This window comes from Agelaius tricolor, unplaced genomic scaffold (genome assembly GCF_023055355.1).
Source record: "Agelaius tricolor isolate 1412-34295 unplaced genomic scaffold, bAgeTri1.0.p SCAF_12, whole genome shotgun sequence".
Taxonomy (NCBI): domain Eukaryota; kingdom Metazoa; phylum Chordata; class Aves; order Passeriformes; family Icteridae; genus Agelaius; species Agelaius tricolor.
The window spans coordinates 21,015,130-21,038,552 of record NW_027269272.1 but is presented as its reverse complement, the minus strand read 5'-3'; the positions used below and the strand labels follow the sequence as shown (position 1 = coordinate 21,038,552).

The following is a 23,423-nucleotide window of genomic DNA, read 5'->3' as shown; positions in this document are numbered from 1 at the left end:
TATAAAATGAGGGATGTTATGCTGTCTTTCTAATGATGTTTCAGAAAATGCAATAAGAAGCAGTGAATTAGATCTGAGTTAATAGTTTTATATAGTCATAAGATTTTAGAAACCTTACCGTGTCACTCTAGATATCAGCCAAAATTTTCATCTCTTTGACTGAATGATGAAGCTTATTTTCAATGGCAGTCTTGCCATGTATTTCATTCTTGACACAGTTGCTAGGATAATAAATACATGAAAAGTTAAAAAAGAGAAAGGCAAAATAAATAAATGTGAGCTTGTTTCTCTCTGCACTCAGGTCAGTGATTGCTTCTTTGTACTGAATATGCATGGTTTGAGTAGGAAGGCTAAAAATGGATAATTAGGAAGGCAATGGCATGTTTTGTCCAACTGTTTTAATACCTTTTGGGCTGTATCCAGTAGTAAAAACCTGATATTGTTTCCAGCTTTGTTTGAACTGTGGTTTCTGGTGGATGATGATGCCTTGTGTGGTGACTGATGCTTCTGGTGTGCAGCCTTTAATGTGTTCTTCACCTTCCCCTCGCCGTTCCCTTCCTGCACAAACTCTGACTGGGAGAATAGTGATAGAAAAACCCTTCCTGATAATGAGGAAAGTGCTGCAGATATTCACAGCGTGTCATGTACAATTCCTGGATCAGAGTTGCTGGGGGGACAGGTATTTTTAGTCAGAGGATTGTCACAAAATGGATCTTCTGGCAGGAGGATGCGTTTGGTTCCCCACCAAAGGCAGAACAACTTAATAGCGCGTTTTTGGATCTGTTTATGTTCAGTCAGATATTTGTGTTCTGGACATTTTCCTTGTGAACAGAGGCTCTTTGGAGTGAAAAAGGAAACAAAAAAAAACCCTCTAAGAAATAGGAAGTGTTGTTCCAGGATGATCACTGGGAGGAGCTGTTCATTACAGTTTTTACGCATTAAATCAGTGGCAAGGAAATGATGAGAGAGTGGGAAGGTGATGTGGAGGCAAAGAAACTTAGTCATGAGTGGGGAATACTCTTAGTAGAAAGGGATCAGTGGTTTAAAAAAAAATAAATTAAAGGAGCAGTGACCTCAAGAGAAAATACCAATTCACTAAAGTTTTGAACTTCTCTTGTATATTAACAGTTAAAGCAGAAGTGAGGTTGGGCCACATCATTCCTGTTGGGAATGCACTCAGCAGGTAGCACTTGGTCCAGCTGGCACTGGAGAGCCCATGAACTGTTCCTGCCATTGGAATACTGAGAGGATCCTTGTCAGTAATCCTGTTACAGAGGTAACCCACCTCACAGAGACAATCTGTGTTTGAATCCTGATATGATTGAGTGAAAGGGGAAAAATCTTTGTAAAAATTCTCCACCACTATCTCCATAATCTCTACTTGAGTGAGCATCAGCCAAGTGAGAAAATGAAAAATTATAACCTGCCAAGCATCACTGGCAGACTGAAATGAAAAAATTGCAAGTTAATAACAGTGATGCCTCCAAAAAATTTGCTGGCCAATTTAACATTGCTTTATCCAAGGTCACATCTTGCAACTGATTATTTTTAGCAATTTGCAGATGAGGATTTTCTACCTTTATTATGGGAAGTGAAGATCTGGGAAACATCAAGTACAATTTTAAAATTCAAAGTTATCAATCTCTTCATATCAAAAGTAAGTCATGTTCCCTGTTTGTTTGCTTAAGACTGGGCACAGAAATTTTTTCTACTGTAATGAAATGGGACATTTATGCTATACTCTGTGACAGTGATGAAGTCAGCATGTCATGAAAACTCACAGTGGAGTGAGGTTGGTGAAAGAATTGAAAGCAGGAAAAATTAGAACTTGCCTGAGTTTGTTCTGGAGCATTCTTGGTAATGTTTATGTGATAATTTTTACATAATAGTGGTAAAACAGATTATGTTGCCTGTTTTTGAGGTTAAAGGATTGTGAACCTATTGCAGGCAAGTACACAAGACTTAATTAATATAAGCTGTGTCCTGTGAAATGACCAAGGCACCTTAGTGGAGTTTAAGGTGTGAAAACCATTAATGAACTGGAGCAGCATTTAATTTCCTCCAGTACAATCTCCACAATTATTTTAATATTACAGGGTAAACCTTGGTACAACATTTGCAGAGCATTGTCACACTGTCCCTTATTTAAAATAGACCATTGTTCAACAGCTGCAATGGATCATTGGTGTGTGGAGACTCCTGCCCTAGGCCTGCAGTGCAAGGGGAAACCCTCTCTTGTTTTCATGTGGTTCTGTGGTCCTTCTAATGAAGGATATGCAACATCCTGATATGCTGAGTGTACACAGCAGTTCTAGGGAGATTCTGTGGTCTGGTGCTTCAGAAGTCTTGGCTGTGGGGAATTGTCAGCCACTCAGTGGTTGCAGTGCAGACAACATTGCAGCACTTCTGGCTGGCATGGAAAGTGAAGGGCATTTCGTGTTAGAAGATTGATGAACCATTCTCTTAGTGACTGCCCTGGATTTTAACCAAAAAGGTCTTACCTGTCATTAAAATAATAAAATTACTTGGGCAGCTCCACTCTAGAACTTTTGTTCCTGTGTGAGCTGTGTTAGCTGGAGCTGTTCTGTGTTGAGAGAGGATAAACGTGAAACAGATGCCACTGGAGTTTGTTACTGATCTCCATGGTCAGAAGCCTGGGTGAAGCCTCAGCCTCCAGAGCCAAGTTTGCAGAGCACATGCTCAGTAGAAACAGGAGCCGATTTCCCAGCTCTCTGTGGAAGTTCCCTGTTAGATCACTCATGTCCTGCCAGCCTTCTGAGATCTGACAGGATCGCAGCTTGAACTGTTTAATTTTTCTTGCTCTCATGCGATGCATCACAGTGAGTTAGCTCCATAGCCCTAATCTAAAGCTTACTGCAATGAAGCTGGGAATGTAGCCATCAATACTTATTTCAGTAAGCCAAGCAAAATGAAATATTTTTTTGACAACTTCTGTCCATTTCATTATCTCCTTTTTAATCACAAAACTGTCTCATACAGTTTTCGTACTTCCTTAAACTTTGTAGCCTGTCTGCTTTCATATACATCAGGCTGATGCCAGCATCTCTCTCCTCTCCCAAACAAGGTTCCATCCATGCATTAGGTTAATCTGTTGAATTCCTGCAGCAGAAGGAAGCTAATTCTTTCCTGATGTGTCCAGCCACCTCTGGATTTAGGAACAAAAATTTCAGGGAGTAGAAGACTTCAAACATGATGTTTTATTGCCTTGCCTTTTTTTTTTTTCCTCCTTCAAAAGTAATCTTGTTTAAGGATATTTGTAATGCAAGCAAAATTGAGAAGCTTTAGTATTGCCATTCTTTAGCATCACTCAGTCATGCCAGATTCTGACAGGGTGTGCTCTGTCCCAGGCCAGCCAGAGCTGCAGTTCCTGCATTATGCTCACGTTCAAAGTGGGATTTCCTCACTGAACTCTGTGATATTTCCCCACTTATATTAAGACTACTTTCTGTTTCTGCACAAAAGTGTGTGTGTGTAATCTCTGTAAGTATACATGCCCTTTCCACCATTTTTAGAGCAATAGAGTGGAGATTAAACTGAGTTTTTTCTGTAAAACGCTCAGTTTTCTAGGGTAATAGTTATCTTTTAATGTTGCAGACATTGAGAGAAACAAATAGGTAAGAAGAAAAAAAAACCAAAGAGAAGATAAACACAGCTAGGCATGAGTTTTTCTTCACACCCTCTGGGACAGAAGTGGATGAATTGTCTCTTTATTTACAGCAAGCAGCAGTGTTGGTTTAGATGCTCTGTTCTACATCTGCTCCCCAGGAGTTAAATGTCAGGGCACAACTTTCTTTGTACTTACACACAACCAGCTCTAGGGATGCATGGCCCTCTGGATGGAGGAGAGACATCCATTGTGACATGCAGTTGTAAAATTGCAGTTCTTTGCTGGCTAAGAGGGGTGCAGCAAGCTGTTCTCAAAACCAGGCCATTTTTCCTTGCTCTTGTGAAAAGCTAGGGCTTGACTCTCTCATTTTTGCTTTTCAGGAAGCTTAATGCTTTTGGGCTGTCTCCAGCCAAATGCTGATAATAGGCTCTATAAGGGACCTTCTATGCAGTGATTCTTTCAGCAAAGAAATTGCACATAGCAAAGGTGGAACTGACCAAGAGAGAGGTAATGTTAAAGCAGGCATTTAGACTTCTTCTTAAAGAGCTAGTCAGAGTAGATTAAGGCCACTTGAACACACATTAACTATTTAAAATAGAATGGCTAAGCTGCACTTTTTTCCTGCAAAAATCCTCTAGAATATTGTTCATCTATTGCTGAACACTTATTTTAAAGTCTTTCTGTGGCAGGTATTTATATATGAGGCTTGACTTGTGATTGTGTGAGAAGTGAAAATTGTTCATTTCAATTGACCTTCCTGACCTTAAAGGAAATGTAGAGACTTGCAGACCACTGCATTTTGTTTTGTTCTGAAAACATTTTAAGGTAATGCACTTTATTTTCATACTTTTAAAAGTATTTTTCCAGTGGGCCTGTTTCTTTCAGATGCTGACATTGAAATGATGGCAGAGTTTTAAAATAGATACCCCCTTTGAAGCTTGTGTGCTCATTATTAAAGCATGTGGAAAGGAGTTCTCTGACCCATTACAAAATAATTCTTTTGCCAACACAGAGCATAATGCATTCTGATGCCACTCATAATTGCAATGCTTCCAGAGTAATTACCCTGGTAGTTCATTTCTATATTGTTGGAATTCATATTTGTGTGTTATGTTTAATTGAAATCTGCATGCTTTGATGTGTACAGGTGTAGAAATACTCATTGGGTTTACGTGACAGCAAATGTGTGTTTACTTGGCAGGTAAGCAAACATCTGGGTGTCTTACAGACAAATGCATTTTCATCTCACCTGTGTGTGATACTTCGTCCCTGTGCAGCTGCATTTTCCCAAGTTACTGCCAGCCTATGTAGTGGTGGATACTGGATGCTCAGGTGTTTATCCAACATATCAGTTTGCAGAGTTTGGAATTGTGCCAGAAACCAGTTCATGGTCAGATTTTGGCCTCTGCCCTCAGATTCATTTGCTGATGTTGCCTCTCCTTAGTTACATGTTACCTGTTTGTACCAGCTGAGGTTCTTGCAGAGAAAAAGGAAGTGAGTCTCCTAATTTTGAAGTTTTGCCACTCCTCACTGAAGTATGGTGGAACTTGCTCTTTCTTTTGGCTAAGAGATGCTTGAATTTTTTTGTATTTAACTGAAAGCACCTGGTTATGAAGTGGTAAAGCCTGAAGAAGGAACGACATCTCTGGACAGGATGAAGAATGAAGATAATGTGGTGATGCCTTGACACAGAATGGGAAGGCAGATTCGGGAGTAGAAATAAATAAATAAAACTGACAAAAAAGTTCAAACAGAGATGTCTGTGTGGGTGTGATTTGCCTGTGTTAAAGTTAGGCTTGTAAGGTAAAACTAAAATAAACACAGCTTTCCCTGTAATTGACTTGGGTATTCTAAAAAGTCTTTTTAATAGAGTTCATATTGTATTTGGGTTCAATTACCCCAATAAAAATAATTCCTCCGTGTGCTTTCTGGATATGAAGTTTAATCAGACTGTCTTGGAAAGAAGCCTGGGACTAACATGAGCATTTCCTTGATGTGATGTCTGCACATTTTCACAAGAGGAGTAAAGGTCATTCCCCTGTTGGATGGAAAAGAGCTTCCTAAAGCATGTTGGCAACGCTAGATTTTTCTGCATTTTCTTTACGGTGGTGATGTCAGGAAGGTTAAATTTAAATTCACAGCTAAAAATAGTACCTGGAGTGTAAAACAATTACAATCACCGAATAACTGCTAATGTAGCAAGTCAGAATAGGGCTGGTTGTCGAGGAATTCTTAGTGGAAATCAGTGTTATCATCTGACCTTATTTTTTTTAATCTTCTAAAAGCTTTCTGCTTTACAGCTCTTCTAATGGAATAAAGGAGTGGAGGTTTTCTGTATGAGCTGATCTGAGGACTGGAGTGAAACTGCAGCTTGTACATCTGGTGGGTGGACACTGGATAGGAGCTCTTTTGGTTATTACCAAAATTCTGAACCAGCCAATCATCCAAACCTGTTCATGTCCATCTTTTTAGGGTGTAAATATTTTAAAGGCAGTGTTTCTTACAGCAGTGCATTCTGGGGGCTTTTTTTTGTGTTCAGGATAAAAATGCATGTGACCTTGGTTTAGGAAAAGTACAAGAACAAATTCCTTTGAATAAAAGCACATCTGAAAAGTTAAACAAAAAAATCCTTTTCTACAGATTAAGCCTGGTGCTCCTCTCCTCCCTTTTAAGCATTTAAACACACTCTTTACATGATGCTTAAGCTTTTAAGTCAAAGTTATGAGGTGCTTTAGCCCGGCTTGAGCCTGAGAACAAGACCCAAACCAGGACAATAACAAAATGACACAAAGATTGACTCCACCGTGCTTGCTGGATGAAGTGAAAACTGCTGAAATATAATTCCTATATCCTGGGATTTCACTGCCTGCTGGAACTAATCTCATTAACTTAAAACCACCTGAGGCTTAAGAGACATATACACTGCTGTGAGAAATTATATTTATCTCATCCTAGGGGGAAATCCTTTCCCTCCCCCGGCTTACCTTACTTTTGACTTTGTCATTCGTGAATTACCAGGTCATTTCTCCCCCATGGGAAAGTCGTCATAGCTCACAGCTATGCAATTACTGTATCTGAAGTTCACTGCTGTATGAATGCTGAGATCACTGTTTGAGGGTTTTCTTCTTAAATAATTTCCTAGAGAAAACAAAGACTGGAAAAATAATAGGTTAGCAGTTTACTTAAATAAAGTTCCTCCAGAGGTACAGGAAAAGATTCCAAAACTAAAAACACAAGTATAAGGCAAAGAGGTTACTGAAAGCATTCAGGTGTTTATTGCCTTTGTAAACCAAACACTGAGTTTTCTTTAACCATTAAAGTTTAAGAGATTGGTGACCTCTGATAAGTGGTAATTTGATGCAGAAATTTCCAATGAGACATTGCAGTTAGAAATCCCATGAGTGTTGCCAGGGGGAGTTCTGGAGTTGAGTGGTTGATTGCTGCACTCCAGTTTGGATTGAGAATAGATCCCAAGTCTGCATTCAGTGTTAAATCCAGCCAGTAGAAATACTCTGTTTGACATGGGAGGATTTTGGATAAGGCCTTTAACTGATAATCTTGTTGGACTTTGCAGCAAGGCAAAATGACCTTGTTCAAGTATCTTTCAGTGTATGTCTACTTCTGAAAAAAAATGAATAAATCAATTTTGCGTTATCCATTAAACAGCTCTGATATAAGTGATATTAAGGAAAAAAAAAGTAATGTAAAGACAGTGAGTCTGAAAACCAAATCCTGAAGGCCTGATCTCCGAGATGGGTTGCAGAAAGCCTTTTGAAGTGGAAGCTTCATTTGGAGAGCTTGGCCCTTGGGTGCTGCTCCCAGAAGGGAGCCTTGGAGTAGGGAGTGTGTGCTGTGGAAGTTACTGTCAGTGACATGGAGGTGCCAGCTTCTGCGACTAAGAGAAATGACCACTGAGCCAAACTGCATGTCATTTTTGTAAAACCCAGCTCAAAAGGTGATTTGTGGATTTGAATCATGGGTCTGTCAAAGTTCACTGTTTATTTACAATGGTTTATTGGCCCTAAGTGGCCATTTCCCAACCAGCCATTTGAATTGTTCTGTGTTGATAGTGTGTGTATAGGGACAACAATAGATGCAGTTGCAATTGCAGACCAATTACAGTAATTAAAAATGATAATATAAGCCTCTGTTTCTCTTTCATCTGCATGGGATGAAAGTAATCTGGTCTGTTAATGGGAATGCCCCATTAATCCTCTGTTAATGCCCTATATTTAAGGACCTACAATGAAGTGTGTATGAGCAAGTAGTGAAGTGCATTAATGTCTCTGGATTAGGAGGCCTTGTAATTATGGTGCTAATTATGTGTTGTTGTGATCTTGTCTAGATGTAGGTGAATTTGGTCAAGTGTTTTTGTTTAATTTTGTCGAGTAATGAATAAATCAGTGAGGTTACACATGGCTGTTGCTATTGTGTTGTTAAGAATAGAGTCTGTAGGGGTGAATGGTTGCTGAACTCTAGTGTACATTCCCTTTTCAGTCCTGCATAAATGAGTGTAGCATATTCCAGTTTATTTAGTGATGGACAGGCCGCTAGCTCTCAAAATAGCTAAGGAATAGGAACCTGACACCTTGAATGATTTATGTGTTTTCTTTGTAAGCTTGTTTCTGTTTTGTAACCTTTAAAATGTGAGTTTTATGAGCGATATCATTAAAATTTATACTCCCTCTAGTATGTGATGTTAGTCATTATTGCTCTGCTGTGCCTCCAGATCACCTGTCTGAATTACAAAGCAACCTTCCTTGGAGCTAAATAATAATTTTTTTTCCAAATGTGTGCTGACTTCATTATTTTTCATTGGTACTCCCTTACCAGAGCAGAGGCCAGAATCTGGCCTTTCCTGCTTTCCATTCAACTGGGAAAGGTTACTAGGAGTAACTGTACATATTTAGGAATGAAATATGAGGGGTCGTTTAACTTAAGAGATCTGATATCAATCAGAAGAAACTTCCAGAGAATTTGAAGTGTACTCTATTTTCTCTTAGGTAACTGAGATTGATATGCTTGGGAGGTGATTTAATGTTGTGCTGGGCTTTGTTACGCTAATTTAAAAGAGTTTCAGCAAAGAGTGAATCTCAGAGGGAGAAAATGCTGGTACTGAAAGTGAATCACAGTCCTTGATTCCATCAATTGAGACTCTTAAAGATCTTATATCCCAGGAAAGATTCTGTAAGAGGTTTCAAAGTTACACTTTTAGTCTGCATCCTCAGACTTAAGGTGCTAAAAAGGTTTCTTCTGGAAACCTCCACAATACTCTCAAAAGATTTTGGGTGGTTTTTTTAAACAAATTAATCCAACAAAAAGTGGAAGTTTTGCTGAGCTGTCGATTACTCCCCTGGCTCTCTGAAGGCTGTCAGGCACACTGCTCTGTAACTCATGAGGATCACCCACCTCTCTCTTCTTTCAGAAAATAAATGATCTTTATTCAATGGTTATGTTGTACGTTGTCTAGCAGATTATGGTATAGAGTAATTAATTGCAAACTTCTCAAGCATGATTTACTAGCCAGCTTTCATCCAGAGGTGAGATGGAATTGTTTTTCTGATCAGTATGACAGCAGATGGTTTAGCTTTTTCAAATCAAGCCTGTTTGCCTAGAACCAGATCATCGAGTCCAAGCATTAACCCAGCACTTCCCAGTCCTCCACAAGCCCATGGTCCCCAGTGCCACATCCTGTAAATCCCTCTGGCCGTGGGGATTCAGCCTGGGTGTGCCAGGGTGTGCCATAAAAAGAAATTTATCCTAACAGCCTAAAACTTGCCCTGGCACAGCTTGTGGCAGTTTCCTCTTGTCCTTTTGCTTGGGAGACCAACCCCACCTGGCCCCAGCTTCCATTCAGGTGGTTGTAGAGAGAGATGAGGTTCTTTTTCTCCTGGCTGAACACCTTCAACTCCCTCAGCTGCCCCTCAAAGGATTTGTGTTCTGTGCCTTCACCAGCTTCATCTTTCAGAAGATGCTGGAATATGCAAAAGAGCTGGGATTCAGGCTTCTTGTAGCAATGCCTGTATGGGTTTTTTTGTGTGTGTTTGTTTTTCTTACAAAACCTTATCATTGTAATACAAATGATTTACTGATGTTAACAGAGGATAAAATACTAATTTCAGTGCAGCCTGAGGCTACCATGATCTATTCAGTGCTGTCATCTAGTTTCATTGAAAGATATGTGATATAGCACTAGAAAATGAGTTTGAACAACAGAAAATGTGTTACTGTTAGAAAACATAAGAATGGATTATGTCAGATAAGAGTTGTGCCAGAATAAGTGTGCTCAAGCACTGGATCCTCAAGCCAGTGGCCTTTTCCTGAAATAGGTGTTATCATGTTGCCTGTTCTTATAGTTACTAAAATTCCTTGTCTGTTCCCAGAATGATTGTTCTCTCAATGTTTGCAAGGCAAGTTCCCTGTCATGTTACAGGTTTCCCTATTTATTTTTGTAATAAAGAAAATGTGAGTGAGCATCAGAGGTTCCTGCATTGAACACTTCCAGCAGCATAATCCCTAGAGCTGGAAGGAAAGCTCTGTGAGTTTGCACTCCTGACATCAACTGAGGTCTGTTTCAAGATTCTTGTCCTCACCACACACACTGCAACTAGACTTTGATTAAAGTAATGCTATCAGGTTGAAGTTTAATTTGCTCTATGCTAATTATATGTATTTTAAATTGTGAGTGGACTCCATACATAAATGTCAGTGAGATGGTGAAGGAGGTGGAAAGAAGAGCTGTGATGGTGATTAGAGGAGGCTGAGTTGAGTTTTTCATGGGATTAATGCTTTCCAAATTGGAGAATATAAGATTGAAAGTGAAGGGCACAGTCCTTGTTGAGGGAAAGTGGTGGAGTGATCCTAATGCAGAATCTCATTAAAGCAACTGTCAGGATCCCTCTATTTTACCATCACCTCCCCTTTTCTATAAGAGTCAGCTGTCGTTTGGAGTGAGCATACTGCCAAAGAGGCATTTACAAATAAATGAAAAATGTCACAATTGATTTTGCTCCTTTCAGACGACTCCATGTCAGCTTTGTCACAAACCCTTTGTTATTCTCTCCCTCAGATCTCTTGTCTGGACTTTGGAAATAACTTTGGTTCTTGGATTCCTTCTGTTGACCCGGGGTAAGCTCCCTGGATTATGACTTTTTATTAACATTTGTGCAACAGTTAAATAACATTGACTTTTCAGTGGCTGTGAAGGGTGAAATGCTAGAAGTTCTTACCAATTACCTTATGAGTGTGTATAGAGGCTGCATAATACAATCCATGCTTGAAAATACCACTAAAAACCAGATTTATTTTGTAGTTTCTCTTACAGAAGTATTTGCACATTATGGTAATTACTTTGCAAAATGTTGTGTGCCGTGGTAGTAGCCACATAAAATATGAGTAGCTATGTGGTTTTATTTGTTTCTAAAGAATATGTACTTCTAGGGTTGATAGTGTTATTTTCTTCCATATTTATAATTCCTCACTCTTTGACTGTATGTTCGATGGTTATAGTGCATTTTCCTGCTTGTGAGGAGATCAAAAGGTTGTTTTTCTTCTGTACTTGCTGGCTGGATAAGTGAAATGATGTGCAATATCAGTCTACCTCTTTTAATGCAAAAGTGTTACCATAAGATTGGGTATCTGTTGAAATGTCATTATAAGGAATAGTTGAGTTTAGATATGAAGTACCTAAACTACAACTGCATCTAAAAAAAATCAGTTTTTTTTCCTTGTGCTTCAGTATTAGATATTGCAATCAAAAATACAGTGTTTTACTAAAATTGCTGTGAAAGAAACTTCATTAGCATCCAGAAAAATACCCATGATCTTTTAAATAGGAGTTGAAGATGTCTGAAGACAGACCTAGTGCTACATTAAAGAGTAAATTTTGTCCTTGCTGCATTTTCTGCGACGCCCAGGAAGTGTAGCCTGCAAATATTAATAGGATGAGAGATTACCACTTTCCACTAACTTCAACAAACTCACACCATATAGAAATAATTACTTTGTGATGGTTTTGTATTTCTAAAGGGATTCTTCAGCAACAGTTCACGTGTATTTTGCAATCTGGCAAACAGCCAAAAATCCCTCTTTCAATGCGTGGTTTTTTCATAGCTTATGAAAGAAAAACTTGCTGCATTTTATCACTGTTGTTATTGTCAGATTCTTAAAAACAGGAGACCTGAAGAAAATCACTTTGCTGTCACTTTGGTAGTCCAGAAACTCCTAAGAAGTTGGGGAAGTATTGGATTCTGTAAGAAAAACAAGAACAATTTATGGTGTCACCTGCCCTTTGTGCAGGTTTTGCTTCTTTCCCTCTCTCCCCTGGGATTTTAATGTAGCTTGATGGGCTCTAGCACTGCAGAACTCTGCTTGCATTGCCATATGCATATTGGTCTGCTGTTTAAGCATTTTGAATGCATTGTATTTTTCATACCTGGTTTTTGCTGTTCTGATATACCTTTTGCTTAATTAGAATGAAATGTGTTTAATTGTTCTGAAACAGAATTTTAAATGAATATTTGAAATAACTGTTGAGTTTCCTCAAAGTTCAGACTTTTTTGTTCTTTTACTAGAAATCAAAATGTTGACTGGAAGTTCCAAAGAACGCCCTTAATTTGTACTTTGGACAGTTTTGTTTACATGGTAGTTTGTGGCAAAGCTCTCTAGGGTAGTCTCTAATACAGTGTTGTGAGCAGTGGGCTGCCCAACCTTGCTGTTCTTCTGTTAGCATTAGAAAAATTAAAAAAAAAAACCCTTAGATGTGAATCTATAAAGACAGAAAGACACCAGACAGTTCAAGGCTGTTATATTTGTGTAATTAATATTACTGCAAACAGAGATGGAAGGAAGGAAAACTAGGGGGAAAAATAAAGAACTCATCATTGTCAGCTCTATTCATTCCCCACTCGTTCGACTTAGTAAATTGTTTTGAGGTAAATCTAAATGAAAATCTGTAGTATTTCACATCTAAATGAGGCATGCACTTTAGGAGTAAAGCAGTGCTACAAAGGCCAGTCCAGATCTCTCCTAAAATGCCTTGGAACAAAAATGTTTAAATATGACTTGGCAGATTTGCAGAAGCTTAGACTTCCACTCAGCCACATTTGATCATGTTACTGATGTTGATGTGTCCCAGCTTCTGAGAGCTGAGCATACTCTCTGATCCATGGTTGAGCAGATGTAAATATCTGTGCCCCAGCTGTTGGCATATATGGGAATTAATTCCATATATTTGTCTGAATCTCAAATGAGATTGCTCTTGAGTTCTGGGTGTCCCTAAAAGCAGTGGATGAAATGTCATGGCTGGCAACATTGCCATCAGTTAGAAAATAACTTCAGTGGGAGATTGTCCAAGAACTCCATCCATCAAATAGCAAAAACAGAATAATAAAATAAAGGAGAGATGTGTGAACACCACCACTGCTTGTTCAGTTCACTGAGGAGCTTGCAGGTTGGGAATGAGCCTGGGAGGAGCCCAAGGGATACACACAGAGCATTTGTTCCAATGAGAACCCTTCATGGCAGTGAACCAAAGGCAGTCCTGTCCTGCTAATATACAGGTTTCCTGTAGGCTTCTTTTCAGCCAGGAGGAAGGGAGCAGGGAAGTGCTCTGAGAGCTGTATCTTTCTGCATCAGTTTTTGTTCTTAAACTGCAAGTGAAAATGTTGGATCTATTAACATTTAATTTCTGCTGGTGGTGGCCATCCTGTTCCCCAGTGCTCACCCAGTAATGAGACTCTGCTGTTCATGCTGACAGTTGTTCAGCTCCTGGACTTTGGACTTAGGATATTCTTTCACCCTATTTTCATACACAGATGTCTCTCTTCTTTTTTAATTTAATAGAGGTGTCTTTTTAAGTCATGGGGATGCTGGTCTCATTTCAGCAGGATGAATCACAGACCCCTCCTAGTGCCGAAATACACAACTTCTTGTGGAATAAGACAGCTTTTCTGTATATGGAGAAAAAATAATTAAGAAAGAAGGGAGGGTGGGGAAATAAGGGATGATAACCTTGTTCAATATGAAAAGATAAGGTTTGAAGGAGTTTGTCCTTCATGAGTTTGTCAATTAAGTTGTTACAATTTCACTTTTAGAAGATCTAGTTAAAAATCCTGAAGATCATTCCTAGTGGAAATCAGTCCAGTTTTTAGGGTCTCCTCTGATTTGCACCAGGCTATTTTTTAAATTAAATTCAATATTATTCCATTGCCTTTAGAGAGGTCACTCATACAACAAACAAATTGTTCCTTATGTCTTTGCATGTGAGGCTCTGCTCTGTGCTGCTGCCCCCTTTTAACTGTTACAAAACACTTCGTGTCCAGCTGGTGTCCTCTGAAGTGTTTTGTGTTGTTGCTTTATAAATTGCAAGTGATGTAATAGAACTCACAGCAGAAAGGACATGTGGGGAAGACAATGCTAACAAACAATTTGCAGCTCTTCATTGCCATGGCTGAATGAGTTGGTTTTAGGTAATTTGCTATTCAAACAGGAATAATGAGGTTAAATGTGTTTTACTCGTTTTTATTGTGGCACAATGGTCAAGCCTGAAGCACTTAATTTGAGGGGGTTGGACAAGGCAAAGAAAATTGCTAATCGTGCTTAATTGATCATTCTCTCACGACTGCCTGTAGCTATAACGTGTTAACGATGGTCTGAGATTAACCATCAGAAAATCACTGGGACCGTACAGGAACGTACCATGGAGCAGCCTAATGGTGAAATGGTTCAACTGCTGCCAGCTCAGCAGAGTGAAGGCAGGGGATGAAGCTCTCATGCTGAACCCTGCAAACCTGAGTTTTTGGTCAAAACCTGACTTGAAATGCATGTGGTGTGATCATCTCTGCATGGTCTGTTTGGAGGGGCAGGGAAGTACATTTGACTACATTTCCTGGGGTCATTATTTCAGCAAGAGTGTCTTGGGAGTGTTTTCAGCACAGAAAAGCATTTGCAGGACCTGATGCTTTTTGAGCTTTCTCTACGAAACTGTAGTATTTGCTTCAGCAACAAATAATGATAATTACAGCTCGGTTTGGTGGTTTGTTTTTTTTTTTTTTTTTTTTTTTCTTTTTAACATTTCCTAGAATAAGTGTTTGAAATCCTATTCAGAATTGGTTTCCAAGTTCATATGCCTGCATATAGATTGAAATTACTGTAAGGAAAAATCAATGAATTGCCATTATGTTAATAGTATTGGCCGTATTTGATAAGTATGTCCTTGGGCATTTTTCAGAGTTGTAGCTATAATTTATGGGTGCTGATTACAATTCTTGTGTGTCTTCTAGAAACAGGTTATGCAAACTTGTCAGCTGTGACAGTGGCCTCCAGTGGAGTGTTGGTTTTGTACAATGTCTTCATATAAAGGAAAGAAATACAGCCTTCCATTCCCCACCATCTGTTGTTAGGGGTATTCCTTTATTTTCTACTGTTTTGGGGAAGAATTTGGCTTCATGTTCTTGAATTAAGTATAATAATTAAGATTTTTAGCATTTGTAGAAGCTTGACTTGCATGCAGGAGGTCGATTGAGACAGCCTGACACGCCGTACTAAAATGATACATAAGTAGAGCAATGTTTTCATCAACAGAAATGTGTTGCTGTTCAAAGTTGATTCTCTCTGTAGGGTGCCATAAAGTAATTAGAAGACCATAACATGATCTTTCAGTATTGTATTAATTCCTTAGAGGGATGAATTCATCTTTTCTGACTGCAGTAGTGCATGACTGGCCATGGAAATGCCACTGAATTATGAAATCATCTGTAAAACAAAGAACAATTTTTCTAGAGGAACATGTTTATTTTACAGAACTCGTAAAAGGCTCATGCTTTTAGTGATTTTTGCTTGTAGCAAACTGGAAGTGAAAGTATTTATCTTAAAATTAAAAATCAACATGGAACGCTGTGTACTTTGCCTTGAAGAAAACTGCATGTAAAATATTTGTCTTCTGTGAGGACTGAAGACTATTGGAAGGTTTCTGCCAACACAAGAAGAATCTCTTGTTACAGGTGATGAGTTTTTGCAGCTGGTGTAAACTAATCCAGTGATGGCTGCATACTGTAAATGCAAAGCATGAGGATTTTGTGCAGTTTTCTTATTCCCAGCAGTGGGTGGAGAGCTGAGTTTGTATAGTGAGACCATGTTAAAAATTAGCCTTGATTCGGCTTTTCTTGGATTTTTATTTTTATTTTTATTTTTAAACTGACCAATGCTCTAAGCATGAGTTTTTAATAGAGGCTTGTGGTGGCTGGAATGGGAGGGACACTCACCATGCCCTGCACAGATGGGGGAAGACTGGAAATACTTTAAGGGTTTGATCAGAAAAGATTCTGTGTGCAGCCCCTCTAAGCTGACGTGTTGCCCTGCTTACAGCAGGAATTCCAAAACCCACAAGGACATTGTTTTACCATATTTTTATTATTCCCCTGTAGAACATGTTTCTGATTGTGCTGTGAAGTGTGTTGCAACTGAGAGGTTCTTTCCAGCCCACCAGACTTGTTTGTTTTTGCTGCGTTTCATTTTGTACTCAGCATTAATCCTTCCTGTACTTATGTTTTCAGGTGCAGTGCTGGAAGTGGCCCGTGCTGCCATATCCCAAAATAAAGCCCTTTTCCTGAAGAAATGATGTTGAGGTCTAGTTTGCTATGGCAGAGGCTTTGGGAATGTGCAACAAAAATTTAGAAGTGTAATTTAGGAAGCATTGACTTTAAGGCCTGCCTTGACTATTTCACTCAGGTCAATAATTCAGTGACTTTGTGGAGGCTGCATGCCTTAGCACAAAGAAAGGCATGAGTGGTTCCATATGTGCAAATTACAACCAATGACTCTCCTGTATGACACATGAAGGGAAACTTTAGTTTCAAGCAAGGAAGCATAATAACTATTTCTTGGTTGCTAAATATCCAGTGTACAAAGCCAAATTTTCAGTGAAGGTATAGATCATTATTTCTCACATGTCTATTGAAAAATGAAGGAAAATACAGAAGCTGCAATAGATGCTTCACACCTTGCTGTAGTTCAGGACAGAGGTGCAATATTTAGCAGTCTCATGGTATTCTCAGTATACTTAATAATTCTTTAGGACTATGTTGTTCTAATTATAGCTCTTCTGAGTTCAAGAAGAGTGTTTCATATAGCCTTAAGGCCGATGAAGGAGATAATCTTCTTGGGAGTTCTGACATTTGTTTTAATGGAAGCAGGATCAAGCACAAATGCTAGGCTGCAGTGACATTTAAATGTGATCAGCAATACTGATCAGCGATCAGGAAATCGAGCTGTTCCAGCTGCTTACTCAAAAGAGACTCCTTTATGTAACATATTGTCAATTGTAAGGGTTTTTTTAATATTTTCTTAGAATATGGCTCTCCCTCTATGAATAAACCACACTGTCCTGGTGATGTGGATGACAAGGCTCTGATGGATTTCAGCAACATTATGAATCTCACCTGCTGGAGATAGAGTTTATATGCATGGATGCAGAACTGCTCAAAGCAAAATGTTTCACCATCCTCGGATGAACACTTCTGGTGCTCCGAGGCATCTCAGTGTGTTAGGGAAGGGAGCTCATCTCCACAGAGATGAATGTTTTGCGGTGGTTTTATTCTCATAAAAAGCTGAAGCCAGAACCAAGAAATGGAACAATTTTTGATTGAAAAAAATCATCCCAGCTCCTCTCCCCAAACAAAACACCTGCACAGGAAATAAATGACGTTGTAATTAAAGTAACAGAGGTTTCAGCTTCAGCAGGGAGAGTGTCCAGTAGTTTTCTATATCTAAGCTCACCTCTTCATTTCTCCATTAGTTGTCATCTTCTTAATACACAGAAAAATCTGTCTCACAGGTACATGTTGAGATATGAGTAGACAAAGGCTGGGGCAGAACTGAAGCCTCTGGCAGAGACATGGCAGCTGACAGGGGATGTGGCACTTTGCATTTTAGTTGGGAATAGTTGGGTGGTTCTGCAATGTTAGCAGGAGTACATTTGCAATGAGAAGCGTGCGCACCTTCTTTGATGGCTTTCATAGTGGTATTAGTTTCTTCAACCCAACAGAAGCAGCCTGACATCTTTTTTTTTCCTGTTGTTTCTCATTTGGGTTTTCCTGTACTGAATGGATGTATTCAGAATCGGCTGAAGCTTGATAAATGCAGCTGTAAAGACTTGTCTTCAAGCTATACTGCAGACTTTTCTCTTGCCTTTCTTTGCTCCAAGAAATACCTGTTCAACTGTTTTTATAGTATTTTTATGATAGGCATTTCAGATACCTACTGCTGGATAAATAAAACTGCCTTCCTAGCTTCAGGAGGCGGGGATGTTTTTTCATTTGTTTCTCAAAATTTGTTGCAGTGCAGAATGTGCTTGGATGTCATACTAAAGAAGATGGCCTGGCATGGAAATGAGAACATAATTAAAATTATTTTTTCTTTTCTCAGGATTTGGAACAAAATGTTGCTTAAACCTTTTTCTTAGAGGTATTACACCTAACAAGCTCTCTTGAGAGAGATGGGGGTAGAGCAGCAAAGCTATCAACAAAAATAGGGAAAGGCTGCGTTCCCTCGGGTTTGCTTAAATTTGAAAGTAGATAGGAACTGTGAAGAAATATAATACAATCTGCTAAAGAAACTGCAGTATAACTCCACTGGCCTCAGACACAGTAATGTACCAGTGTAAAGATCTCGTATTAACCTGAAAAATAGGTAGCAACATAAAACACTCTAAAGTTGCTTAGTTTACATTTGTCTTTGATGCATCGCCTTCAGTGCCTTATGGTGTGGAGATCAATTTGTGCTGTAAATGCTGTGGAATGGAAATCGGGGCTTTTTACCTGCTGTGGGAAGGGCCCTGTGAACCTTCTCTGTGTTAGAGTTTGACATGGTAAGTTCAAAATGGCCACTGAGCTAAAGCAGCAGTTAAATGATGATGATTCTTGGTCTTCATTTAATGGCAAATTGAGGTTTACTAAGCCATTGAAGCCTCTTGTGGTGTGAGATTTTCTGTCCCTGCCCACATGAAATTACCTGATGGAGTCATAACAGTGGTGGTTTAGGATTTGAAGCAAAGTAAGTAATTCTTGAGTGTTTCAAATGTTTGGGTTTTTTTTTTGTTTTTTTTTTTTTTTTGATAATCTGGAATGCTTCTTAATCCATGCAATACTTGTTTTATTATGATCTTTTCTCAGAATTTGTGAATGCCTTCCATACAGAATCAGCAGGAATGGTTTTGCAGTTTTTTACTTCTGAAATTCCAGTTGAGAAGTAGCAGTTCTTTTGTTTGTTGTTTTGAGGAGGAGCTTGGTACCGGGTTCATAGTGAAAAGTGTGCGTGAATTTGAGCAAATCAATGCTTTCCAAGACTGACGTAGATTTTTTTTGAGAAATCCCATTGTTCTCCATTCAAACACACTTGAAAATCTGGTTATTGGTGTCTGCCATATTGGACAACTATGAGAACTGTAACTTAGAATAGATCTGTAACAAGAATACATCTGCATCTCAATAGAAGGGAAGTGGAAGATATGAGAAAAATTGAAGTTTTGTGTCAAAGCTCTTGTGGCTTTGAAGTTCAGTAGAAGTGAACTGTAGAAGCAAACTGTTACTAAATAGTATCTCTAGCATCTTAAACATTCTCATTGAGGTGTTGGTTTTCATCTTCCATAGAAGTCCACATAGCCAATGTGCTGACATTGCTGCTCTGAGTGTTAATTAACTTAGGGCTCTAATGTAATGGGATTTGCGCAGTTTATTTGAGTGAAGCTGTTGCTTTATTTGGTACTGCTTTCCCGTGACAGAACTTGGTGAGATTTCTGTGGGAGATGCAGCTGGTGTGTGATGGATGTGGTGAGCCTGTGCTGCAGAGAGGTGGCCTGATGGGCAGTGCCCAGCCCAGGGCTTTCTGGAGAGGTGCACACTTGATTCTTTCTGAATTTACTGGGAGTGTTATTCTGGATCCTTTGCTCTGGGAGGTTTCTCTTTTTCTCACAATCAGCACATTCACTTTTTTCCACTACCCTCTCAGATCCCTCGTGTTTCTAATTATCATTTCAAAATCACTGCCTGTCCTTCGTTCTGCATAATCTCTGCTTGTTTGCATTCCAGCAGCACACCTGTACTGCAAATGCAACACCAATTAATAGTCTTTCCAGTAGTTTAAAATAAATAGTGTCCATGTATGGGCTTATTCTCAAACCATAATACATTCAGTATTTTTTATTTGACAGGCCTTGAGTTCTAAGAGCTGGATTTAGCAAAAGTTTGAAACTGTTTTAGGCTGAGTAAGCAGATATCGTTCTCTAATCAGTTAAACACACCGTGCTTCTTTATAGCTCTCTACAGGAGTAAAGAATTAAAAAAGTTAAGCAGTGAATAAATATCTCAAAAAACACCTATTTTTCCTTGAAATGTGCTTCACCTAGCAAAATATTCTTAATCTACAGTTCTCCTCTTTGCTCTTAGGTTATCAAATCATATGTATGTACAAATTTCAAAAGCAGATTTGAAATCACTGAAAATATTTTGCTGCCTTTTGCTTTCAGCTTTACTGTACTGCCTTTTTTTTTTTCTCTTGAACTTGATCATCTATAGTAATTGCAGTAATGAAGTAAGGGATAAGGTAAAGGCAAATTATAGCTAAATACTTTAAAATAATAAAAGCCTTATGGCTTGAAATTTGCTTTTGAAGTTTTCAGAGCCATCTAATTTCCTCAATAAAATGTCTCTGCAGTGTATAAAAAAATCAGGACTATTTATCTTTTCTGAGGAGAAGTAAAGTATGACTTAACCCAAGAATTCATGCAGAGAATAGCATATAGAAACAACGTTGATGCCAATAACGTAATGAAAAAGAGGAGTCTCTTTTTTTTTTTTTTTTTTTTGGCAGAAGGCATCAGGCTAAGAGCAGCAAAATAAAGGACATATTTTCAGGTCAATTCTTTTGTTAAGGACTTGCTTTGAATGTTAACTTAGGTTTTCTGATCCAAGAAAAACTTCTGGTAATATGATTTAAGTATTGTCTTGGCCTCTTGCTCTCATGCTTGGTTAGATCATCTCTGAGCATGAGGAAGAAGATGAGAATTTACAGAGATGTGGCTCTCCCTGAGAGCTGTGAAACGGGGAATTGTCCAAAGCTGCTCTGCTGGAAGTTAATGAATGTAACCCTGTAAGTAATTCTGACTACATGAGGTCAGTGTCACCTTGGTTCCAAAAACTGGTTGGTCTTTAAGCACCTTTTGTGTCCCAGCCGTGTGACATAAGTACAGGGTCTGTACTTTGATTTCAGAACATGCAACTGATTTTGTAACTTCAGACAAACCCTTGTCCCTACACTTGAAGTTTTTCAAATCTATCAGTGTTTTTTTTTCTTTCTCTTTTTTAAGAAAAAAAAAAGTATTACAGTATGTACTGTAGCTGGTCTCTGAAGAAAGTACTTCACAGCCCCCCCCCCATGAAAACTCTTGACAAGACTCCTGAAATTGCATCTTCTCTGTTATCACTCAAAACTGATGGAGGAGATGCAATGCTATGACTTGACAAGCTTAAGTACAAAATTATTGATCTCTGAACTGCAGCAGAACTCCTAAGGATAATCTCTTAGTATATATTTGGCATTGAGTAGTATTCAACACTTGTTGCTTTTGCTGCACGTTATTTCTTTTTGGATAATTTAGCCAGTTTCCAGAACTTCTTTGACAGCTGCGTTTCTCTGAGTTTCCTTTGGCATGGAAGAAAATTTTGGGCCAGATTTTTGCCTCAGAACTGATATCAAGTAATAATTGTCTTCTGAAATTGAGAGGATTTACCAAATGCTTGAAATTTAGGGATAAGTTGGAAATTCAACCTATGTACTAAGTGCATGGAATAAATGTGTTCACTAGTTTTGTGAGTCTGAAGGTCACAGCTATAGACAGATCCAAACCAGTAATTAACCAATTTGTAATTTGCTGTTGGTTTGTACATTGAAATGAAGGTTGTATATCACTGTGAGAGATGTGATCTAGCTCAGTCAGATGCATGTGGGCTCAATGAAGAAATTGCTGAGTTTAATTCTTTGGCCTGTGCAATGTAGAAGGTCAGTCTGGGTGATCACAGTTGCCCTCTAAAATGCTGGGTGTCAAAAATGAAGAAGGATGTATTTGAAAAAGTACAAAACAGGGCTTGTTAGAAATGAGTTGTCAATAGATAACATGGAGTAAGCAGATAATTGTCAATTTATGCAATTAAAATGTTTTAGAAAAACTGATGAAAAAATTGCTGGCTTTATGGAAGCATAAAGTAACATTAGTTTATCTTACTGAGCAAAAACATCCAACCTTTTTTTTTAACTTTAACAGATACATAAATTTGGCTGTTGTAGTTCTATGAGATTTGCAGAACTGAGGGACTGTCTCTGTCCTTTCATCCATATTTAATATGCAAAACAGGACTCCATGTATACAGTTTTTGTTTGAGCTCCAGTGTGCTTAAATAATCTGGTTGCCTGGGGAAGAGGAAAATTGATGGGATAGGAAAAGGAAGGTTGAGGAATCTGAAAACAGGCTCCCAAACACACACCACAAAGCCTGAATGTGCACACCTGCACTTGGTTTGTTTTATGCATTGTTGCACCTGAGTGGAGTCAAGTGGCAATAAAAGGAACCTTTCTTTATATTGGCTACTTATTTTCCAAAGAGTTTCAAATACCTGTGAATTCAGAACCTATGTGGTAATCAGCCTTAGCTAGGGAAACCTTAATTAGATCCTTAGCAATAGAGTTACACAAAAAATGCTGAAATCAAGAAAATTGTCAGTGTCCCAGTTGTCTTGATCAGGAAGAAATAATTTCATGTAAGTGGAAATGCAAGTGCCATTAAATCAAATGGATATTCTTTAACATGGGGAATATTTTTCTTATTTTCTGGATGTTTTCCCTATTTCCCTTTGTGATGCAGGAGAAAGGTACTGCTTGTGTGAGAGGACATTGCTGCTTCTCTTCTTCCTCAAAAATACCCATATACAGAACAGGGAGTGACCTAGGAAAAGGTGATTTTGTGCTTGGTTAGTAACCTTGAATAACACTGTTTAACCTTAGATAACCTGGGAGTTTAGATTATGTTTTAAGAATATTGTAACTTTTTAATTAATTACATAGTTCTGCTGTTTGGCTTGAAAACTGGTCTTTGTCCAGTTCCTTTCCATGGAGCTCCATGTGGGAAGCAGATATCTGCTCAAAAACAAGCTTACAGAAGTAATGCCTTGATTTGTGTAGAAAAAATATATTGGGTTACCTGTCATGAACCCTAATCCCCTTAAAACACATCAGAATTTAGTGGTGACTCTTCCCATACCTGGAAATATTTAAACAGGGACCCACAGGAAGATTGAACAGAGTAAAGCAAATTGAATTTGGTTTAAGAATTCATCCCTTTTTGTCCTACATATCTAATTCATTTTTCTCAAATGCTGTTCATATTGTGTTGCATATTAATTGCATATTCTATGTTCTTTATTCATAATATACCACTGATAATAACAGAAAATTAAATTTTTAATTCCCAATGATACCTTAATTTAATGTTCCAGTTACTTCTCTTCTTTAACTAATCTTCACTCCTCTGAACAAATTTGATTAAAATCATGACATTTACTAAGAAGAAATGGGCTAAAATGTATCACTTTGGTCCCACAGGGTACTAAAAATTCCTTTCTTAAGTGTGTCTTTTGGTGGATGGCAGATTTTAGGCAAGTAAATGGCTGATTAAAGCTTAGAAATCACTAGGATATTGAAAAGTGGAAGAAATTACTTGCTTTAGTTACTGCTTTCTCATTTTACA

At 38.5% G+C, this 23,423-nt stretch overlaps 1 protein-coding gene across 1 annotated transcript in view; it reads left to right on the top strand.

Moving 5' to 3' along the window:
* The window catches only part of NAALADL2 (N-acetylated alpha-linked acidic dipeptidase like 2), a 406,939-nt gene that overhangs the window by 14,212 nt on the left and 369,304 nt on the right, over positions 1-23,423 (top strand). The window contains exon 2 of the mRNA XM_071438045.1: positions 10,698-10,756. The gene's annotated coding sequence lies outside the window, so the exon portion shown is untranslated. The remainder of the gene's footprint in view (positions 1-10,697; positions 10,757-23,423) is intronic.